The sequence below is a fragment of the Berghia stephanieae genome, chromosome 3, assembly GCF_034508935.2.
Source record: "Berghia stephanieae isolate SIO BIC M18660-M18661 chromosome 3, UCSD_Bste_1.3, whole genome shotgun sequence".
Taxonomy (NCBI): domain Eukaryota; kingdom Metazoa; phylum Mollusca; class Gastropoda; order Nudibranchia; family Aeolidiidae; genus Berghia; species Berghia stephanieae.
In genome coordinates, this window is record NC_088362.1 from 52755139 (window position 1) to 52777638 (window position 22500).

At 37.4% G+C, this 22500-nt stretch overlaps 1 protein-coding gene across 6 annotated transcripts in view; it reads right to left on the reverse strand.

Annotated features, from left to right (window-relative positions):
- The window catches only part of LOC144967978 (suppressor of lurcher protein 1-like), a 292853-nt gene that overhangs the window by 211651 nt on the left and 58702 nt on the right, over positions 1 to 22500 (reverse strand). The gene's annotated exons all lie outside the window — the stretch shown is intronic.

Below are 22500 nucleotides of genomic sequence, written 5' to 3' on the forward strand. Positions count from 1 at the left end.
GTTACATAATCCTGGATATTATCCGTCCATTTAGGTCTTGTGGCTCTAAATGAGAGTGAGATTTTATGATTATTATAGGGTATATGATAAAACGTGTGTCCGATATCCCTAATGCTAGAAAACCAAACGGGTTGGGAAGTGGGGGTGGGGGGGGGGGGGCGTGTAGAGGGAAGGGAAGTCTATAGTAAATCATAAAAAAAATGACAAAAGTTGAATTATATTGTTTTCGAGACTTGCAGAAGGATAAAGCATTATGCTTTTATTTTATGTTTTGGAAGAGTGAGAAAAGTGCGAGAGGGGAGGGGGGAGGGGTGTTCAGTATTGGAATATCTGAATCGTATTCTCTCTCTCTCTCTCTCTCTCTCTCTCTCTCTCTCTCTCTCTCTCTCTCTCTCTCTTCTTATCTATCTATCTCTCTCATCTATCTATCATCTATCTATCTATCTATCTATCTATCTATCTATCTATCTATCTACATCTATCTATATCTATCCTATCTATCTTTTTTTTTTGTCTTTCAGTAACAACGTCTTTATTCAGAGCTAAAACATATATATGTTATATATATATATATATATATATATATATTATATATATATATATTATATACATATACAAGACCTCCTGATGCACGAGATCGTATAAATAAGAATATAAAAGATTCAGTTACCTCGCATCGCTGAAATGTTCCTTTTCAAATCAATACAACACTGATATGGATGCATAAACAAGCTTGACACAAATATTTTATTTACTATTTTTATTAGGCACATCCAAGATTAATTACATACTATTATCTATATAAGTGGCCGAGTGGTTAAGGCATTGCACTGTGACCCGGAAGGACCCGGGTTCGAGCCCGGTTCAGGCACTTTCGTTTTTTTTTTCCTTGAGCAAGTTTATTAACCCCCAATTTGCTCACTTGGACAACATGGGTGATTCCTGTTGACATCAGACATATTGTTTGATGAGTTATCTATATTCCTTCGTGGAATGCCTAGGCGACGGTATCTTTAGATGTCGTGGCGGAAAAGGCATAATTTTTTTATTTTTTTTTTATTATCTATATAAACTTGATTTTCTAAAATGAAATAAGTCCGCATAAATTGAGGCTTGATAACATGTTAGTTTTGTCATTTTAATCCTCACGCGACTTCTGGAAAGAAAAAAGTGAGGACCTTATTTTTTTAAAAGCTTGAGCTTTTTATTACAGAGCAATATCCACTAAATGTGCACTTTATGTACGGCTATGTGGTCTGGTGGTATGACACTCGCTTTCGGATTGGAAGGTCCTGGGTTCGAGCCTCGCGCTCGGCGCATAGTTGAGTCCTGGGAAAAGACTCTTTACTCACATTCTCTCACCGTACTCAGGTGTAAAATGAGTACCTGGTCGTTAACAGCGTTGTCTTTGTCCGCAAAATTGTAATATCGCCTAACAGGCGTCATGTCCCGTCCTACATGTTAAATGTTGCTGTTGACCAGGAACCCTTGTAAAGCGCTTTGAGCACATTAAATGGATAGTGCGCTATATAAAGGTCAATTTTAATTATTTATTTTTTATATCCACTAAACGTGCGTAAATACTTTTTTTAAGGGAGACCCACACCAACAGCAACACTTAATACTAAAAAAAAACATAAAACGATTGATTAATAGAAAAAAATATTGCCATCTGTTAAGCGCGTAACTGATTAATTCAATTCAACATAAAGATAACATCTCATAAATTTGCGTATCACCTTTCATAATCCAAAATCGGTTAATGAACGATCTTAGTTTTATTTCTTACAGGAATAATCATAATCGATCGGATATCAAATGACAACGATTTTCATACAAAAATCACTACGCGTAATATGATTGACCTACCAAGAAATATCAAAGGGATTATTTTATCTGAAGGATCAGATCTCAAAATACTTTTTTAAAAATATAAATAACTAGAACAATTATATAGTGCAATATCCACTAAATGTACTCAAAGCGCTTGACAAGGGGTCCCCGACCAACAGCGACACGTAACCTGTAGGACGGAGACATGACGCCTGTTATGCGATATTACATTTTATTTGACAGAGACAACGCTGTTAACGGCCAGGTACTGATTTTCACGGTGAAAGAATGTGATTAAAGAGCCTTTTCCAAGGACTCAACTATGAGCCGAGCGAGGTTCAAACCTAGGACCTTCCGATCCGAAAGCCGCATATATATATATATATATATATATATATATATATATATATATATATATATATTATATATATATATATATATTATATATATATATATAATATAACAGCGTATTTCTTGGAGATGATGTCTTTATAACACAACATAACGTGCCCTTGAAAATTGAAGATTAAATGCTTGGTTTTGTTGAATGTAAGTTGTCCTCCGTGAATTGAAAAAGACGATTAGTAAAATAAAGCGAGTAAAAATGACTTTGATAAAAGATACAAAACTAACTAAAAGACATTTCGGACTTCGGCCTTCTTCAGGTAAACCAGAAAAGAAAATATGTTATATTACATTGGTAGTATAATTAAAACATTAAAGGTTAAAAAAGTATGTGGGTGTGGGTGTGGGTGTGGGTGTGCGTGCGTGCGTGCGTACGTGCGTGCGAGCAAGGCAAGGAGAGAGAGAGAGAGAGAGAGAGAGAGAGAGAGAGAGAGAGACAGACAGAGAGAGAGTGAGAGAGAAATAGAGATGAAGTTTTATTTACATCTAGATGTTGGTATTACTTGAGAAAGACAGGTGTCTATCTATCGTTACGCGTTTTAAGTTCACGACAAGATCACATTTGCCATATTCTGGAAAACATGTATTAAAACTTTTGGCCCGAAAAATTGTCCCTCAAATAGCCATTGATTAAAATACCCCTCATCTTAGCAACAACAAACAACCCTCAAATCTCGTTAAGTACGTATGTTCACGAAGTACGGCAGATAAGAAACCAAATTGAGTGCTTCACGTGATCTGCTGCGTCAGTTCCTGTGAACTATGTCGGAATAAACTAACAAGGAGATTAAGAAAATTGACATTAAAGTCAATGTGAAGAAAATTAGTAAATTAAACCTTATTGAAGTTTAAGAAATATTATAACTCAACTTTCATTATTATCATTATTATTAAAACGACATAACGACAACCCACTAGGCGGTGCATTAACCTATTGGTGGCCTTTAAGCAAAATATTCACCAAATTCGATATAATATAGCCAAATATAACGCACCAATGAACAAAACGATGTGTAACCTTGACCGTTTATAGTCTGATTGAGAATTAATCACCAAAATGGCTGTCTAAAAACAATAACAAAGACTTGAGTGACGTTAATTTTGTTCCTTCTATCTATTAACTATATTATTTATTTCCCGGTGGGTCTTGTTTTTAAGAGTCACTGGGTACATTGTATCTATCTCGCAAATACCCCCGCCGGGGAGGGGGGGGGCGGGGGGGGGGGGGGAAGACCTTCATCATTTTGTATATTTTATTTTTGTTTCCTATTCTCGTTCACGTGTTGGCCGACAGTCCTGGAAATTCGTCCCAATATAAATAGTCTTGTTCCAAACGACATAAAGAAAAGCAGCTGCCTTTAGCAAAGCTAATCCAAATTACAGTCTTCCTTGAAGACCCACGTAAACGACCGCACACTAAAATACAATGACAAATCGCTTTTCTTTAATTCGACCATGAAATGTTTTACTTCTACAGAATTTAAAGAGAGATATATCCACGAAACGTGCTCAAAGCGCTATACAAGGGGTCCCTAGCCAACAGCAAGACATGTAGGACAAGACATGACGCCTGTGAGGCGATATTTCATTTTTTCTCGACAGAGACAAAGCTATTAACGGCCAGATACTCATTTTACATCTGAGTACGTGAGAGAATATAAGTAAAGAGCGTTTCCAAGGACTCAAATATGCGCGCTCAGAGCGAGACTCGAACCCAGGACTTCCAATCGAAGATGAGGGCATACCACAAGAAGACCACAAGCGTGGTCAGTGGCCAGATGGGTGACAGTATTTGTGAACAATTCTGATCCGTGTCTTTGGGTAAAGCACTTTACACACATTACCTTACTTGACTCAGGCGTGATGAGTACCTTATTATAGGCAGTTCCGAATATTGTAAGAGTATTAGTACAAAAAGGACGCCCAACAGGCAACTGGCGCTGTGTGAAATGGGATTATAGTTTCATGTGACCTGCTGGGGGGAATAAATGAAATATTGTGGAGCGCAATGAGCATGGTAGATCCGTGAAAATGCGCTATATAAATGCCCACATTTGTTTATTTAGTTAAATTTAAAATCGGTTAAGATGTCCCAAATTTGCCCCCAAAAAAGTCTCCAACGTAAGATATCTGTCAGGTCTCAGGTATGCGACTTTTCCACAAGCTGGGATCGGCAATAACCAAAAATGAATATAACAGCTTCAAAAAAGAACAACACGGAACATTTCGGACTCAATACCCTTCTTCAGCCAACAACAACAACAACAACAAAAACATTAAAAATATAACTACATTACTAAATTCCAGATAGACGACAGAGATAATTTGTAGGTCTTCTGCCTTGTAGAAAAATCTTAGAAAGACAGCCTAATATCACTTTGACTTATCTTCATCGGTAGAAATTTGACATTAACCAGCTATCTGTCTCATTCTGGAAAAAAAACTCAATATAAAAATTTGGCCAGAAAAATTCGTCCTTCAAACAACAATCGATTTTAATGACCGTCATCTTGGTTGTGACTTTAATGAAGACTTTTCGAAGTCCCAGGTTCGAGAATTTGTTTTTGTCAATGTTTTGTTTGTTTTTGTTTTTTTGTTTTTTTTTTTTTGTAAAGACGAGGGTCATTTAAGTCGATCGATATTTGAAGGACGAGTTTTCTGGCCAATTTATTTTTAAGTACAAGGTTTTCCCGAGAGTACAACAGTTAACGGGTTTAAGCTTTCTAGGCAAAATGGGAAAACGATGTTTTGTCAGTTTACGACAAGATATCCTCTTCTTCCTTCCTTTTCCCTTATTGCTAATTAAATCAAGTAACATCCCCCTCACCCACCCATCCCTTCCTCCCTGTCTCTCTCTCTCTCTCTCTCTCTCTCTCTCTCTCTCTCTCGCTGTCTATCGCGTCTCTTATTCTATTAGATTCTAACAAAAACAAAAAAAAACAAAAAATTTAATCTTTTTATGAGTTATTTTCTTTTCTTCGTCGGCATCTGTGTGGTATCAAAGAATTAATAGTCTTTTCATATATCTCTCTCTCTCTCTCTCTCTCTCTCTCTCTCTCTCTCTCTCTCTCTCTCTCTCTCTATCTATCTATCTATCTATCTATCTCTTTCTTTCTTTCTTTCTCTCTCTTCTTTATTTCTTTCTTTCTCTCTATCTAGCCATCTATCTGTCTATATATTATATATATATTATATATATATATATATATATATATATATATATATATATATATTCACGTATTGTCTATATCCAATCCCCCAAGTAGATTCTTTTTTTCAACATCCCCCCCCCCCTTTTTTTTTTTTCTATCAATGTATTTGTCATATCAAATTCCTCTGACAGATAATTTAGCATTATATATATATATATATATATATATATATATATATATATATATATATATTATATCTTTCTCTCTCCTCTCTCTCTCCCTCTCTCTCTCTCTCTCTCTCTCTCTCTCTCTCTCTCTCTCTCTCTCTCTTCATAAAAGAGTTCAGCCACTAATTTGAACGAATGTGAATTTTTTTTTTTTTTTTGGCTGGTGATGGTTGGCTATTCATATTATTATTTCCATCAGCGCATCTCCTTCTAAATTCCTATGACTCCAGATATTATAATTGGTGTGGTTCGCTCAGTGTTCGCTTGGTTTCCAATGGTGTTCTTTCGGACTGACTGATCGATGGTTGCAAGAAACATTGCCTGCTGCTGGTGGGTGTTTCAAAGAGCCCCAGATATTTATCATCTACTAGTTTTGAGTGTAAAACATCTGAAAGGATGTTATGAAAAGAGTTTCCTATGTGGACTTAATTGTTTGACAAAATAGGCCGTTGTCATGGTGAATGAATGAATGAATGAATGAGTAAATACATAAATAAGTAAATGAATAGATAAATAAATAGATAAAAAAATAAATGACCGATTAATAGATTATCTGATGAGCACATTGATAAGCAAATCAACGAATAGATTAGTGAATGGATGTTATTAATCAGTGACTAGAATGAGGCATCGAAACTCGCTGTCCAAAAATAATTCCCTCATCGGGTTTACGTTAATGAAGTTCTAAAAAAATAAAAATGAAATGATGAATAATAATAATACACAGAGCTAGTTTCATATTTGAATTACACAAAAATTAAATGACCAAAGCAATGTGGTCCTTCTGAGCCGTAAGGCCCATGGAGCCAGAATTTATCATGGCTCCTGTAGCGTTCAAAAGACGGTAGTAATTGCTTGCTATTCTGTTGACAGGACGTTGGTCTATCGAAAAGTACTTGTTCTAATAGATCTATAAGACGCATCTACCCAATCATTGCTGGTTGGACAGGGTAGGAACATATAAACTCAGGAATTGGATTCAATAGTCTGATGCCACGTCCGCCCAGCAACAAGCAGCTTGGTTCTAAACAAAGAAAATCGGTACTTTGTATTCTTCATGCTAGCTAGAACTTGTTCACATGTCACGTGATCAGAACGTATAAAATATGATCAGATTTATAATGCTTTTCTCCTCTGGATACACTTTTATGCTCGTCGGAGAAGTATTTCATAAGGGCGTCTGCCATTGTTCCGATAGTTTAGAACCAGTTACTAAGTTACCATGCGTCATTACGAGAGAAGTGACGTCACGACTGTGGAAGTCTATTAATATCAGTCCCTTGGATTGTGAAGCGATTGCTCGACCACCGAACGATAAGAACCCTCATATAAACCAAAAAGCATGGCATCGAATCCTAATATATTAAACTCAAAATTTTCTCAAGACTTAGACTTAAAATAAATCTGCGAAGTGGCTATTAGTCTGCACTGGCGCCAGGTTGGACAGTACTAGACTATAGCCCCGCCGTTGCGGGGTGACTATTGGCCAGGACTGAGCGCTGGTTCTTTTGTGTTTTGTTTTATTTTGACTAAATATTTTAACTTCAACTATCCTTTTTTTTCTACTGGCGCTAAATCACCTGTGAGTTTTCATATTGGTTTATGCAGAATTATGAGGGTTTCTTTTATTATTATTATTATTTATTATTATTATTATTATTATTATTATTATTATTATTATTATTATTATTATCATCATTATATTATTAATATTATTATTATTATTATTATTATTATTATTATTATTATTATTATTATTATTATTATTATTATTATTATTATTATTATCATTATTATTATATATTTATTATTATTATTATTATTATTATTATTATTATTATTATTATTATCTGAGGTTTATGGTTATAATCGAATACGGTCGTTGATTCTGTTGGTGCCGACATTGAGAAAAGAAAAATGTCTACGAAGGGAGAGAAGTAAGGTATTATAATAGATATGGTTTTGGATGTTATGCTCTGATATAACAAAAGAAAGCAATAACACGCTATAATTTAATTCAGTGTTGCGTATATAAAATAAAGGAGTGAACAGCTCAGTGGATAAGCTATCAAACGAATTTTAAAAACGTAATCTTTTAAATTAATGAATGGAACCCGTTCATACATAAGCATGACGTATAAGAATGACGAGGTGATAGAAAAAGCAAGAACTGTTAAAGAGCTCGATATTTTGGAGGGCACTAGTGGATATCCGGTTATGCATAAAAAAATAGTTATCGGAAATCAATATCAAGTACTTTCTGCCATACTCTGAATAAACACGGTTTGTTTGTTTTTTTAAAACGTCCTTCAAATATCATTAAAATTACCCTCATCTTGTCAAAAACTCTCTAAATTGGGACTTCATTGAAGCATTTCTCAAGGTGAAGGTCATTTTAATCGATCGATATTTAAAGGACGAATTTTCTGGCCAAAATTTTGAAATGTGTTTTTTCACGGTACGGCAGTTTTGTATGTGAGTACATGGTTTGGTTAGATGGAAATTGAAAATGTTGGAGTAGGTTCTTGAGTCCATGAACCAATTGGCGTTGAGACGATTCTGACAGCCATTCAGACAGACTGCCAATATTTATTTGGTATATGATGAATATTACGAATAGACATATTAGAATATACGTTTTTGGAGGCAAGTATGAGAGATCTGGAATGAGAGAGAGCGAGAGTAAGACAAAGAGATTTACTCGTGGGAATAGTGGGCGAAGGCGAGTTAATGTATATTATGCAATGGTGAATATACAAAAGAATGGGGGGGAAACATCAAAGACAGATCTAGAGAGAGTGTGTCTGTGTGTGTGAGGGAGAGAGAGAGAGAGAGAGAGGGAGAGAGAGAGAGGGGGGGGAGAGAGAGAGAGGGAGAGAGAGAGAGTGATATGATATATATATATATATATATATATATATATATATATATATATATATATATATATATTAATACTCTAGAAACCAAGGTATTTAACAATTTGGCCAAAAAACTCGTCTTTCAAATATCGATCGATTTAAATGACCCGCAACTTGACAAAAACTCTCAAACCTGGGACTTCACGAAATCATTTGAACTTTTTACAGGTAGTGTTCGAGTTCTCGCTAAACTGATGTTAACACCTTACCGTTGTCAATAAGAGGGCAGTTACAGCAATTCTCCAACTGGGAGAGAAAACCTATTTGTACCGCCTGTCACTGCCGTCTTGGTCAAACGGTAAGAAATTATTATGTTGTCAGCAGATTAGAGTAAAGTCGAGTCCACACTTCAAGTGTTACATTTACAAGTTTAAAATGAAACAAGGACATAGTACAGTAACGATCCGGTTACCTTAGACAACGGGGGAAAATACAATACGTTACGGCTACATTAGAGGAGATGGAACAAAATAAGGTGCCGACTGGGTCACTTTAGAAAAAGGGAGGACAACTAGGCTACCCTTAAAGGCTGGGACAAAATTTATTGCAGAATCGGTTATCAGAATGTGGGGCCAAATACACTGCACCGATTTGGTCACCGTGGAAGTGACGCTATGTGGTCTAGAGGTATGACACTCGCTTTCGGATCGGAAGGTCCTGGGTTCGATCCTCGCTCGGCGCATATTTCAGTCCATGGAAAAGACTCTATATTCACATTCTCTCACCGTAATCAGGTGCAAAATTAATACCTGGCCGTTAACAGCTGTGTCTCTGTGCGAAAAAATTGTAATATTCCTTACAGGCGTCATGTCTCGTTCTACATGTCTAGTGTTGCTGTTGGCTAGGGACCCCTTGTAAAGCGCTTTGAGCAAGTTTAGTGGATAATATTGCGCTATATAAAATCTCAATTAGACGCGATTGTTTGGAACCGAGGAATATCGTACAATACACGGTCACGGAGTGTGGTACACTTGCGACTAAGCTTATGAGACGGAGCGAAAAAACGTTCGACACTCATTCTTAGAGACAGGAGGACAAAACACTGCACAACGATCAGTACTGGATTCTGACGAAACACTGTATGACAGAGACACGGTGCCGTACATCATCGATAAAAAGGGATGACGCCTGATCAGCGGATGCAATACGATTGGATATTTGGCTATGGTGTGTCCGTTGAAGGCCTCAGGACCCTTGTAAAGCGCTTTGAGCAAGTTTAGTGGATAATATTGCGCTATATAAAATCTCAATTAGACGTTACCGACTCGATTGTCTTGGAACACGAGGACATAACTCGCTACAATACACGGTCACCGAAGATGGTAGGTACAAACCTTGCCGACTAAGCTATCATAGAAGACGGGGCCGAAATAAAACGGTATCGACACGTCTTTCTTAGAAGACAGGAGGACCAAAACACTGTACCCACCGACTCAGCTACATTAGGATTCTGGACGAAACACTGTATCGACAGAGACACCGAGGGCATGCCTGTACCAATCTATCGATAAAAAGGGGGAATGACGGCCCTGATCAGACGGATGACCAATACGATTGGATATTTGGTCTATGTGTGTGTCCGTTGACAGGCAATTGCCCCTCAAGGATTACATCGATCGGATCGACGGCGGTTAAGAGATGAACGGGTCTCTCTCTCTCTCTCTCTCTCTCTCTCTCTCTCTCTCTCTCTCTCTCTCTTTCCCTCTCTCTCTCTCTCTCTCTCCTCCACACACACACACTCACTCACACTCTTTTCTCTCTCTTTCTTTCTTACCTTCCTACCTTTTCTCTCCCACCTCTCTCTCTCTCTCTCTCTCTCTCTCTCTCTCTCTCTTTCCCTCTCTCTCTCTCTCGCTCACACACACACACACACACTCACTCACTCACTCTCTCTTTCTCCTCTCTCTTTCTTTCTTACCTTCCTACCTTTTCTCTCCCACCTCTCTCTCTCTCTCTCTCTCTCTCTCTTTCTCTCTCTCTGTCTCTCTTTCTTTCTTTCTTTTTCTCTCCCCCTCTCGCTTCTCTCTCTCTCTCTCTCTCTCTCTCTCTCTCTCTATCTATCTATCTATCTATCTATCTATATCTCTCACTCTCTATCTCTCTGTCCCTATTATCTCTTTATATCAATTTTTTTTTTCTCCTTCTTTTCCCTACTTCTTGCTTCGATCTTATAGTTTTTCGGCAAAAGCAGTTTAAATCTCTCTATTTCTACGACCCAAAACTTCCTCTCTCCACTCAATCTATGTATTGATCTGTTTAACTTTGTTTTGTATTCTTGTATCTATTTGCCTTATGATTTCATTCTCTCTCTTGAGCTGCCTCTTCTCTCTCCCTCTCTCCTTTTCTTTATCTCTCTCTCTCTCTCTCTCTCTCTCTCTCTCTCTCTCTTTTATTTATTTTTTTTTATTTTATTTTTTATTTTACGACGCACCATATTCCTCTCATTATCTCACATTTTATTTCTCTCATTTTAACATTGCTCTCTCTCTCTCTCTGTCTCTCTCTCTGTCTCTCTCTCTCTCTCTCTGTCTCTCTCTCTCTCTAAGCTTGGGTCTCTCTCTCTCTCTGTCTTAGGTGGCGTCTCTCTCTCACACACACACACACACAAACACACACAAACACACACACACACACATACACTTTCTCTCTTCATCTCCATCTTTATCTCTATCCATAGGTTGTGACCGATGATTTGATGTCAGTGAGACGAGGATCCGAGAGATGAGAAGCTGGGCGAGATGTTGAAACGCGTTTCACTGTGGGTGAGTATTGGGTGGGGATTGAAATTTGTGATGAGGGGTGGGGGTAGGGGGGGGGGAGAAGGACGAATGAGCTCTGGACGGAATGGGGAAAGGGGAGGGGGAGGGAAACGGGGGGGGGGGGGGCGGTGAATGGGAAAATATAGGGAGGCAAAGGGCGCGGGGGGGGGGGGGGATTCCAGACGTGTAAAATGGCTTTATAATAGCTAGGAATGAAATCCCCTTGCTGACAAGACTACGCCTCTTCCCCTTTACGAATGAGTGCTTTTAATGCCCGTGCCCATATTCTTAGAAATCCGTTATGTATTTTTCTGAGAGTGTATTTATTACCACCAGATTTTGGGCAATTTCCGGAGACGACGATGCTTGTACGTTTAATGTTTGGAATTATATATTGAAACATTGGGTTATATAAATAGCGTGTCTTCAATATCTTGTTGTTATGGGTAAAAAAAAATTAAATACCTAGAATAAATATGCATCTTATCAATACAGCGTATTTCCATCTTCCATGCGCTTCACAATGCCACTTCGTGTGCCTCTATTATTCTGCCCTAATGTCTATCCAATGCACAACTTCATTACCGAGTTAATCCCAGGACAAAGGAAAGATGAATTAGTTTTTGTATTATTATTTGCGATACGTTCGTGCTTTAACCCTTTCCTCAGCAACTGTGGGAAAATCGTCACATTTGTTACGATACAGACAACATATTTCTCATTCAGACTTTTTTTTTTGTACATCAAAAACTTTGAAGAAAATGAACAGTGTCGTTGTAGAGCTTGTTTTGCTAAGAAAATTTATGCATGGCAAGAACTTACTGCTGGTGTGTTTGAATGATGACAAATATATTTTTGTGTTAGTTGGGTGTGCTGTTTTGGGGGTAAATCCTGAAAATGGCTGGAAAGAAGTGAGTTAATCAAGGTGGATTGAAAGTACTTGCTCGCAATATTTAGTTTTTCTGATATTGTGTTCTGTTGACTTTAACCACTCTATTGCTTCAAAATTTCGCATTGCTCACATAAAGTGTACTCTGCAAAGCGAGCAGACTCAGGAATCAGAATTTGTCAAAAAGTACAAAATGGGAATTTATGGTCTATCTAAAACATAAATATTTTAGTAAATGAATATACCACGCGAAAGCTCGAACTCAGATCAGGTTGCAATCAACACAGAGAAAGAACTAACTGGATGTTTACAGCAGTCTAGCAGCGAAATTTTTTTTTCAATATATAATTTCAAACATTAAACTTACAAGCCTCTCCTTTCTGACTGTTTGCAGGATTTTTAATAAAATATCATACCGACTCAACACATAAATTGAATCTTTTTAAACCAAGTGCATCCTTCGTATGATTTTGTTGAGTTCTTGTAAATATTACAAAGATTTTTCTTCAAATTTTATGATTTGTAAAACTAATCTGAATAAGAAAAGGTGTGTCTTTATCGTAACGGATGTGACGATTTTTCCAATAGTCGGTAAGGAGAGGATTAAAAGTAAATGATGTTAGAAAAATATGGTAAAAAGCATTCAAATGAGTGCCGCGCTGAGGACCGGTCCTTTGGACCGGTGGACCGGTCCCACGGTCTTTTAGCTGTGAACCGGGGATCGGTCCCATAGTGAAGACCGGCGGCGGTCCTCACTTCTTATCACCTTTCAACTAGTGCCGCGCTGAAGACCGGTCTGATCACCTTCGGTCTCGCGCCATAGCCTACTACTCAGGGTTGCCAGATTATTTTTCAACAAAATGCCAGGGGAAGACTCAAAAAATGCCAAAACACTCAAAAAAATGCCAAAGTCTGTTGACTCCCACCCCCACTAAGAAAACTACTCACTTTTGATAGACAATTTACTATCATATCCTGGTGGCTTGCGTGTTTTCTTTTCTTTTTATTTTTTTTTTATTTTTTTTTTTTTTTGAATTATACTAAATTTCCTGTTGGGGTAATTATTTACCTACTGACTACTAAGTGGAGTGCTAAACCACTACACCACGGTTGGATTTTAAGAATGAAAAAGAAATGTGAAGATGTTTGTTTTTACGCGTTTAGAAATAATTAAGAAAAGGTGTCATTTGAAGTATAATATACAAGAAAAGAAAATGCCAAATGAAAATGCCAAATGCCAAATGATTTTTCTAATGCCAAACGGTTTTCAAAAATGCCAGATTTTTTGGAATCTGGCATTTAAAATGCCAAACTGGCAACCCTGCTACTACTTCCCAGCGATTCGTTGCCTTCGGTTGCCTATCTTCCACCAATCACCACCCATCCCACTTAATTAATCGCACCCACCCCCTTTGCCATACACTAAACGACACAGACGACCATACAGGCAGACGACCACCAACCTTCACTCCGCAAACCGCCCTTTCGTGTGTGAGATGGGGGGAACAGGAGGCGCACGCCTTGGACGATTCCATTATACGGGGTAAATTTCAAAATTTACTACACCATAATGATCGCAATGACAATGATCTATGGTGAAGGCATGACCCCTCTTCTCTAATGGGTTATTGTTTGAAATGTATGTGACTACTAAAGATGTGTGTGTTTGTGTGTGTGTGTGTGTGTGTGTGTGTGTCGAACCTAGCAAGTAGCAAATCCGATTCTTTGTTTTCTTTTGTCCATCTCTTGTCACCACTCCTTTCTATCGCAGTGTTGTCATTTAAAATAATACAATTATATTAAAATTTCGTTTGGTGTTTTTACTAATCAAATAATATGAGTTTCATTAGTTTCTTCCTTCCAAAAAAACCAGTTATAACGTCTGAATTTTAAAAAAGTCCAATAGAATATTTGGGGACCCGATAGCTCAGTTGATAGAGCACTCTCTTTATACGCAAAGAGCCAGAGATCGATCCCGGGTGCAGTCGAGTTTTTTCTAAATCCTTGTCTACTCAGCAATGAATGGGTAGCTGAGTTTGTTAGATCTGGCGAAAAGTCACCATCGACCCCTCTTATTACCTCATCCACCCCCTCTTATTATAACTTCACGTCTCTCTCTTACTCTTCAATGCTCGCTGCCCTCTAATGTGTGTGTGTGTGGGGGGGGGGGGGGGGGGGGGGGGGGGGGGGTAGGAGTTGCGTGTGTGTATCAACGCCACGAACAACTCGATCAACGCCTTGGGCGATGCCATTATCTCCGTTAATGGGGATAAATTTCAAATTTTATTAAATTATCGAAGTAACAATGAAGTACGGTGAGCAAATAAAGAAGGCATCACCCCTCTTCTCTAATTAGGTTACAATTTGAAATGAGTGTGACTACTCCGTGTGTTTTACTCCTGTAGACCACGGTTTTCATCGTGTAGCGGTCTTTAACGGTTCAAGAATGAACGATCCCACGGTCTCAAAGGTCTCTCAGGAATGTTCAATGTCGAAAAGGACCGGTCCTAGGACCGGTCCTTGCGGTCTTCATTTCCCAAGGACCGTAGGACCGTGGTCCTTAAGCTTGCCAAGGACCGCCGCGCACTCATTCAAATGGCAGTCAGATAGAAATATTATAAGATAATTCACATTGAGGAACAACGATTGTATTGAGATAACAATTCTGCCAGTTTAGAAGCCAGTCCTTCCAACAACGTATTGTATATTGCTGTGTGTATTGTAGATAGATAGGCGTGCCTCGTTTCTCGAACTCAACACTCCAAATGCTTGCCAACTCTTGGAACACATGAACTCTACGTAAACAATACATACGATTCCTCTTGGATTTTATTTTGTGACATACTGTGAAAGTTATTTCTCATTTAACTAACAGTATTGCGTGAGCGTGTTCGGTATTCAATCCATTTTGTTATACCTGATTCGATTCATAGTTTTGTAGAGATAGCGTAAACACGAATGTTATTTATAAACATTGGTGTCAAAGAAAATGACTATACTCCTGTTTCTATATTTAACAATAGTTATCAATACGATAAAAGATAAAACTTATTTTTTTGTACACAAGACATCTAGCATAATGATTTAATAACTTTAAAGCATTAATAACACTTAACCAATATTAACAACAACACCGTCATATGCGAACAAAAAAAATTTTTTAATTTGCCCAAACACATTTAGAGATCTCTATACTTAAAATCTCGATTGCTCAAGATATTTTTGGGCAAATTTTGAGTTATTATATTCGATCGACTATTGAAGTACAAATTCTCTGTAAAATATTTTTAAAGCGTGTTGTTGGAATAAGGCATATTACATCTGGTCAGTTCATCCAATGAAATGGGAAATACAAATTTTTTTTTATTTTTTTTTTTTTGGGGGGGGGGTGTTGATTTTTGTTTTTGTTTTTTGTTTTGTATTTTTTTTTTCGGGGTTTTTTTTTTTTTTGTTTTTTTTTTTGTGAAGTATGTAACCGGTTAACTGCCGTACTCTGGAATGATGCGCATTAAAAGTTTGGCCAGAAAACTCGTTCTTCAAATATTTTATCGATTTAAATGACTCTCATCTTGGCAAAAACTCTCAGACCTGAGACTTCTGGCGGATGTTGTAAGTATTTTACCAAAACGCACAGCATCAACGAAAGCATTATGCTAGACGGGTGACGTAAGAAATTTGTCTCAGTTCATAGCGCGCTTGGCTAACCAATACTTAGCTGCGACGAGAATTCGATTTCGAGCTCGTCTGAATCAACCGGAAACTTGGTAATTTCGTCTGAATAAAAAGAGGCGGTAGACATCGATGGCCCAAAGTACCCCGTCGTGCCGAGTACAATCAAAAAGTCTATTTTAGAAACCCCGATCCTTAACCAGTTAACTGCCGTACTCCGGAAAATATAAACTCGAATTTAAAAAATTGGCCATTAAACTCGTCCTTCAAATATCGATCGATTTAAATGGCCATCTTGGAAGAAAAAAACACTCGCGTGAAGTCCTAGGTTTGAGAGTTTTTTGCCAAGATGAGGGTCATTTAAATCGATCGATAATTGAAGGACGAGTTTTCTGGCCAAATCGTTAAATACACGTCTTTCCAGAGTACGACAGTTAACTGGTTAAAGATCATGAATACCAAAAAGTCTGCTCTTGCGATTCGGACACTCACGATACTCGAATTCGAGTACGTTTTTTTGTAACAGCCGCTGCCCTCTTTACATTTCATTACGTGTCAGGCTATTTTATTTTAGTGTAAGCTGTCATGAAGTAATGGCACTTTGTTAATATGATATTTGTTTTAATATATTAGGCTATAATTTACTTGTAGCACTTCAATCACAAATGTGTTTAAGTGCGCGCTGTCATTAGCAATAGGTGATTGGATTCGATATTATGAATGATCTATTGGTATTGGGTACTTAATATTTTTTAATGATTAACTGCTTTGGTCGATAGAGGAAATTAACTGTTGGCTTACGATTTTAACAACTAAAGGCAAATTAGGGTTTCATTACCACTGTTGATATGGAGAATGGGGAATCTAGCATTAGCCTGAGTGAGAGGCTTCTCATTACAACAAATATATATTACAGCAAAACATACATAGAGTAAGTCGTTGATTTGAGCTATGAGATAGGGAACGTTGATTTTTAGCTATTTTTTAAAACTCTTTGTATGAAGATATCAATGCATCATGCAAGTATGAGATTTGGCATAATAAAAAGTATTTTAAAAAATAAATCATCTTAAACTTAATGACACTTTCTTTTTTTTGTGTGTGTGATTGTGCAGAGGTACATATTTTACAATGTAAATACTATGTAGTCCACTCAAAGCGATTGACCTATAGAGCCGAAGTTTATCCCTGCCTCAATACCGCTAAATATACAGAATCAGTTGCTTACAATTGCTTGAGGGGGTTCCGACAACTCAGTTGCTAGAGCACTCACTTCAAGCGCAATGAGACCAAGATCAATCCCGCATGCAGTCGAGATTTTTTTCTGACCCTCCTGTCCACCCAGTAGTTGAGTCTGTTAGATTTAGTGGAAAGTACGTTGCGATAGACTAGCGTCCTATCCAAAGGATAGCAAAAAATTGCTATTTTCCGTTTCACGTTATAGAAACCGGGATAAACTCCTGTTCTATGGGCCCAATGGCTCTGAAGGACTAACTTTACTACAATGGCTATATTGGACGATAGTCATATGAAAGCATCCTCATAATGACGACCCAGCTACTCAATCACTGCAAGTTGGTGAGTAAGACGGCCTTAAAAGAAAAAAGTAGTCCTTCAGAGCCGTAAGGCCCATGGAGCCTGAGTTTATCCCGGTTTCTATAGCGTGAAACGGATAGTGGCAATCACTTGCTACCCTTTGGAAAGGACGCTAGTCTATCGCAAAATACTTTCCGCCAGATCTAATAGACCCAGCAACCCATTTACTGCTGGGTGGCCATAGGGGTTGTAAAAGAATCTCGACTGCACCCTGGATTGATCTTGGTCCCTTTGCGAGTGAAGCGAGTGCTCTACCAACTGAACTGGCAGGACCTCCAAGTCGGCCTGAAGATGTTTTTTTTAATTTTTTAAGCTGGGATCTGTACCGGTCACTTTGCTTGTGAGTCTAGCACTGTTCCAAATCCGGTCCATCGCCTCAAAACGGTCTGATGTCGGGATGATTAAGTTGTGGAAAATTCTATTTTTAGTTTAAAAATATCAGTTATAGTTTTAAAATAATTTGGGTTCAGTTTATGTTTTATTGTAGGAATTTAATATTAAAGTAGCAGGCCTGCCTACTGCTACGAAAAAATCGTAGAGTAACTAATTTTTGATCCAACTGCAGAACAACAATAGCATATTCAATTCAATAGAAAATATCATTTTGGTACCATCCATAATACATTAATCAAAAACTTTTTGAACCAAATTTCACTTTTTTAATGAAACAAATTGATCATTTATATAGACGTCTATAGTTGTTTAAGAACTTTTTTTTTTCTCATTGAAAACTAATATTTTAAAAAATCATAAGTAGGCCTGTAGTGGTTCAGAGTAGTGGAAACCAAGATTTCATAGTTTTAATCTGTTCAACTTCATTTTGACTTACTGGCATGTGGTTCATCCCAGCATAACACCGTTTTGAGACGATGGGTTACAAATGAGAAGTTTTGGTACCTCTGACCTGTGTGGTGTTTGTTCAAAAACCACGAATGCCAAATATAAATATATTCTTAGTTTTCTTCTAACATTGTCTTCATCAACCTTTTTTTATCGATAATATTCCAGCACGCGTGTCAATACCACCCACTTTTTTTTTTATCAACTTTGTGATCAGAGAACATTGGAAAGATCCCCAAACATCGCATGAACAAATCATCACACAAAAATGCTACTTTTTGTTTACGGGGCTATGAAAAGTTTAATATACATAACGCCGACTGAGTTGTGGAAATTCCGTTTTGTTTACTTTTTAACGCTCTCTTAATTGATTGTTCCGTGGTTGCTAGGATTTTTTTTTTAAATACTATATTATTATTTAAGGCAAGAAAAATAATCCAAAACAAAAAGTGCAATATGAGGGTTTGTTTATAATTAAAATACTTACTATTTACATAGTTAAACCTAAGAAAATAACTAACGAATATGTTTTTTCCTAAGAAAATCTGAAATAAAACTACACAAGGATAGACCCATCAATTTTCGAGTTGAACGTTTGCCAATCACGACGGGATAACAGGATTACAGGTCAAAGAATGGGGGGAGAATGCAGGCAACGTTTTTATGGGAGTTCCTCTTCCAATCCTGTCGATTGGTTCTCGGTTTGCCAATTGACCGTTCCGTGATTGTTAGAGTTTAAGTTTATATATGTTACTGATTTGCGGAAATAGTTTGGGTTATTCAATATATATTAAAGTGCGTTTGCAACAAGAAGTTAGAAATAAGTGTCCTGAATAGACTCATATCTCTCTCTCTCTCTCTCTCTCTCTCTCTCTCTCTCTCTCTCTCTCTCTCTCTCTCTCTCTCGCTCGCTCTCTCTCTCTCTCTCTCTCTCTCTCTCTCTCTTTCATGCTTTCTTTCTACCAGGCAGAGGCGTACCATTCAAACTGAGTCGCGTAATATTTTGTCTTCCTCTAGTGCTTTTATAGCTCTGAGTTATATTACGTAAAGACAAGGTCACAAGAAAAAAAGAAATCCAAGTGTTTTGACGGAACTCGAACACAAACCCTCCGATCCAACATGTGTGACATCGATACACTATCGACTCGCCTAAAATAGATGGTTGCGATTTATGTCATACTTAACCGGTCCCTGGGGAAAAATCCTCACCGCATTTTAACGTTAAGTTTGTCATTCGTGCGGCTATGTGGTCTTGTGGTATGACACTCGCTTTCGGATCGGAAGGTCCTGGGTTCGAGCCTCGCTCGGCGCATAGTTCAGTCCTTGGAAAAGACTCTTTATTCACATTAGTCACCGTACTCAGGTGTAAAACGAGTACCTGGCCGTTAACAGCGTTGTCTCTGTCCGAAAAAATGGTAATATCGCCTAACAGGCGTCATGTCCCGCCCTACATGTTAAGTGTTGCTGATGGCAAGGGACACCTTGTAAAGCGCTTTGAGCACGTTTAGTGGATATTGCACTTTATAAATGCTCTAGTTTTTAAAAATAATATCTTACTCTACAAGGGTTTCAATAACATATGTAGCTTTCTTGATTGCTTGTAATCGGCTTAGACCAAATTATGTGCTCACCAGTTGTCTTTTACGAAACAATACAAAACAATAACAAAGTGCTTTGGGCAATAAAGTTAATGGCTGTAATTATAATCTATTGTGAGGGAATTTGATTACATCTGGGTTTTTTCTTGCCTGGAAAAAAGGCTAAAATAAGCGGAATCGTGACGTGAACATCAATGGAAATTAATCAAAATTACTTTTCTGGTTTTTTTTTACACAGAGTGTGGTTGATATCACTGTTACTTGTCGTTTTTTCAGACACAGAGAGATAATCAATTCTGATTTTTAAAAACTCTCACGCATGAAACTTCGCGAAGTCTCAGGTTTGAGAGTTTCTTTTGAAATGATTAAGGTCAGTTTAATTGATCGATATTTGAAGGACGAGTTTTCTGGCCAAAATTAAAAATATGTGTTTTACCAGAGTGCAGCCACGCTGTCCTTTGACAAATCCCGTTTTTATAATGATCAGAACAATTTTACTTCAGCTATCGATCGATTATAATGACCCCATTTTTTATCTAGTCCTTCCGGGCCATTCGGCCTATGGAGCCGGAGTTTATCCAGGCTTCTATAGCGTGAAACGGACAATAGCAATTGCTTGCTATCCTGGAATAGGAAGCTAGTATATCGCAAAGTACGTTCCGCCAAATCAAACAGATGCAGCTACCCATTCACTGTTGGGTGGACAGGGGGGTCAGATAAAAACATCGACGGCACCCGGGATCGATCACGATCCCTTTGCGTGTGAAGCGAGTGCTCTACCAACTGAGCTATCGGGTACCCTGACCCCTTTTAGCGTGTCAAAACGTCTCACATCTGAGATTTCTGTTAAAGTTCAAGCTAAAAGTTTGTCACAAGTCAAGTGTATTAATCGATCGATATTTGAATTATAAATTTCTTGGGGATGGGAATCTTTAAAAAATGGATTTGTCAGTACAATAGGTCAAAGGTAACACTTACTTTAGATAATGTAGTACCAATGTATTATTTGTGTATAATGTGGTAACAATTGCTCTGGCAAGATGAAGTGGTGTATATTTTACTGAATCGCATTCTACCAATATCGTCTTTTTTGATAAATCGATTTTGAAAAATTGAATATTCATCATTTCATTCGACAAACGTCTTTATCTATATATCATTCTCTTGTAAAACTAGTTCAATGAAGAAAGATGGAAGCATCAACTTTTATCCTTGCACTGATTTCCTACCTTGTCATTCACTTTGCCCACTTTTGTAACGTTGCGTTATACAATGTTTTGACACTCATCATTTCATTCGACAAACGTCTATATCTATTATTCTCTTCTAAAACTAGTTCAATGAAGAAAGATGGAAGCATCAACTTTTATCCTTGCACTGATTTCCTACCTTGTCATTCACTTTGCCCACTTTGTAACGTTATACAATGTTTTGGCACTCAATCTATCAGGTATTATTTCATAATGCACTCAAAATCGTTTAACCTCAATCGAGTTTCATTGGAATCGGCGCAATTATTATTGCCTACCACGATGTATAATTAGAACTTTGATTGATAAAATTAAATACACAACCAATCGTTCTTGGAAACACAGCCAAAAGGTCATATCGCCTTTTTCATATTGAAAGATTTAATTAATACTTAGATAAACTGACATCTGTGTCATTTGAGTGTGTAATCAGCAGCTTTTTTAAAAATACGTGAGCATATATATAGTGCAATATCCACTAAACGTGCTCAAAGAGGCGCTTTTCATTAGCCAACAACAACACTTAACTTGTAGGACGAGACAAGACAAGACACCTGTTAGGCGATATTACATTATTTGTTTTGGACATAAAAACACTATTAACGGCCAGGTATTCATTTTACACCTGAGTGCGGCGAGAAACTGTGAGTAAAGAGCCTTTTTCAAGGACTCAACTATGCGCCACTCAAAGCGAGACTTGAACACTGGACCTTATGGACATAAGGCAAGTGTCATACCACAACTACACATAGCCGTGTGCTGACACTTAAAAGTGAGCTTTACGCTTGAAAAATGCAATGTTTTATAATGCTCATATGATACAAGCATATTTTCAGAATGATTTTTGTCAATGCAAAAGACTGTAAATAAAAATATTAAATTTGACATATTATGTGTTCCAATGTACAAAACTAGATGTTGATAAGTAATGAGTGGTACAAAAGAATTTATATATATATAATATATATATATATATATATATATATATATATATATATATATATATATATATTATATAAATGTTTTGCTATCAAGCTCAAATTTTTCCCCTGAAGTCCAACAGTGAACTGCGTAGTCGGAAAAATAGATATATCTAAAAATGTTGCCAGAAAATGTGTCCTTCAAATAATGTTCGACTAAATTAACCACCTTGACTACAACACTCAAACATGGGACTCCCATGAAGACGAGGGTCATTTTCGATAGATATATAAAGGACGAGTTTTCTGGCCAAAATTCTAAATACGTATTTTTTGGGAGTAAAATTATAGGTCGAGAATGTATGGCATAAAGTCAATGTGAATTATCCGTATCCCATAACTTCTCGACGCAATTATCCCGGGTTTTCTCTCTCTCTCTCTCTC